Source organism: Arachis hypogaea, chromosome 4 (assembly GCF_003086295.3).
Source record: "Arachis hypogaea cultivar Tifrunner chromosome 4, arahy.Tifrunner.gnm2.J5K5, whole genome shotgun sequence".
Lineage (NCBI taxonomy): Eukaryota > Viridiplantae > Streptophyta > Magnoliopsida > Fabales > Fabaceae > Arachis > Arachis hypogaea.
This window is the reverse complement of record NC_092039.1, coordinates 92,804,157-92,806,618: the sequence shown is the minus strand read 5'-3', so window position 1 is coordinate 92,806,618 and position 2,462 is coordinate 92,804,157. Positions and strand designations below refer to the sequence as shown.

Here is a 2,462-nt window from a genome sequence, read left to right as displayed (position 1 = left end):
AGGGGGGTGAATGGTTCGGCCATTATGGGTGGGTTTGGGAGGGAAAGTGGTTTGAATTTGAAGGGTGAGGTTGGTGGGGATTTATGAAGGATGGATGTGAGTGGTGAAGAGAAGGGTAGGATTTGATAGGTGAGGGGTTTTTGGGGAAGAGGTGTTGTTGTGATTGGTGAATGGGGGAAGAAGAGAGAGAGTGATGGTAGGGTCCTGTGGGGTCCACAGATCCTGTAGTGTCAAGGAAAAGGCATCCTTGCACCAAATGGCATCAAAATCCACGTTTTGAGCCAATTCTGGCGTTAAACGCCGGGCTGGTGCCCATTCCTGGCGTTTAACGCCAGGTTCTTGCCCTTTACTGGGGTTTAACGCCAGTCTGGTGCCCCTTTCTGGCGTTAAACGCCCAGAAGGGTGCCAGACTGGGCGTTAAACGCCCAACTGCTAGGCTGACTGGCGTTTAAACGCCAGCAGCATCTTCCTCCAGGGTGTGCTGTTTTTCTTCCTGTTTTTCATTCTGTTTTTGCTTTTTTCATTATTTTTGTGACTTCTTGTGATCATCAACCTACAAAAAAGATAAAATAACAAAGGAAAATAATTAATTATAAAACATTGGGTTGCCTCCCAACAAGCGCTTCTTTAATGTCATTAGCTTGACAGAGGACTCTCATGGAGCCTCAGAAATGCTCAGAACCGTGTTGGAGCCTCCCAACACCAAACTTAGAGTTTGAATGTGGGGGTTCAACACCAAACTTAGAGTTTGGTTGTGGCCTCCCAACACCAAACTTAGAGTTTGACTGTGGGGGCTCAGTTTGGCTCTGTTTTGAGAGAAGCTCTTCATGCTTCCTCTCCATGAAGACAGAGGGATATCCTTGGGCCTTAAACACCAAGGATTCTTCATTCACTTGAATGATCAACTCTCCTCTATCAACATCAATCACAGCCTTTGCTGTGGCTAGGAAGGGTCTGCCAAGGATGATGGATTCATCCATGCACTTCCCAGTCTCTAGGACTATGAAATCAGCAGGGATGTAATGGTCTTCAATCTTCACCAAAACATCCTCTACAAGTCCATAAGCTTGTTTTCTTGAGTTGTCTGCCATCTCTAGTGAGATTTTTGCAGCTTGTACCTCAAAGATCCCTAATTTCTCCATTACAGAGAGGGGCATGAGGTTCACACTTGACCCTAAGTCACACAAGGCCTTCTTGAAGGTCATGGTGCCTATGGTACAAGGTATGGAAAACTTCCCAGGATCCTGCCTCTTTTGAGGTAGTTTCTGCTTAGACAAGTCATCCAGTTCTTTGGTGAGCAAAGGGGGTTCATCCTCCCAAGTCTCATTTCCAAATAACTTGTCATTTAGCTTCATGATTGCTCCAAGGTATTTAGCAACTTGCTCTTCAGTGACATATTCATCCTCTTCAGAAGAAGAATACTCATCAGAGCTCATGAATGGCAGAAGTAAGTCCAATGGAATCTCTATGGTCTCATCTTGAGCCTCAGATTCCCAAGGTTCCTTATTGGGGAACTCTGTGGAGGTCAGTGGACGTCCATTGAGGTCTTCCTCAGTGGTGTTCACTGCCTCTTCTTCCTCCCAGAATTCGGCCATATTGAGGGCCTTGCATTCTCCTTTTGGATTTTCTTCAGTATTGCTTGGGAGAGTGCTTGGAGGAAGTTCAGTAATTTTCTTGCTCAGCTGACCCACTTGTCCTTCCAAATTCCTAATGGAGGACCTAGTTTCAGTCATGAAACTTTGAGTGGTTTTGATTAGATCAGAGACCATGGTTGCTAAGTCAGAGGTACTCTGCTTAGAACTCTCTGTCTGTTGCTGAGAAGATGATGGGAAAGGCTTGCTGTTGCTAAACCTGTTCCTCCCACCATTATTGTTATTGAAACCTTGTTGAGGTCTCTGTTGATCCTTCCATGAAAGATTTGGATGATTCCTCCATGAAGGGTTATAGGTGTTTCCATAGGGTTCTCCCATGTAATTCACCTCTTCCATTGAAGGGTTCTCAGGATCATAAGCTTCTTCCTCAGATGAAGCTTCTTTAGTACTGCTTGGTGCATTTTGCATTCCAGACAGACTTTGAGAAATCATATTGACTTGTTGAGTCAATATTTTGTTCTGAGCTAATATGGCATTCAGAGTGTCAATCTCAAGAACTCCTCTCTTCTGACTAGTCCCATTGTTCACAGGATTCCTTTCAGAAGTGTACATGAATTGGTTATTTGCAACCATTTCAATCAGTTCTTGAGCTTCAGTAGGCGTCTTCTTCAAATGAAGAGATCCTCCAGAAGAGCTATCCAAAGACATCTTGGACAGTTCAGAGAGACCATCATAGAAAATACCTATGATGCTCCATTCAGAAAGCATATCAGTGGGACACTTTCTGATCAATTGTTTGTATCTTTCCCAAGCTTCATAGAGGGATTCTCCTTCCTTCTGTCTGAAGGTTTGGACTTCCACTCTAAGCTT

The 2,462-nt window shown here is 44.4% G+C and overlaps 1 non-coding gene across 1 annotated transcript; it reads left to right on the top strand.

Annotated features, from left to right (window-relative positions):
• Window positions 1-2,354: 2,354 nt before the first annotated feature.
• On the top strand, window positions 2,355-2,462 carry LOC112799004 (small nucleolar RNA R71). Its single transcript, XR_003200595.1, has one exon. It is a non-coding gene; the product is annotated as a small nucleolar RNA R71 (small nucleolar RNA).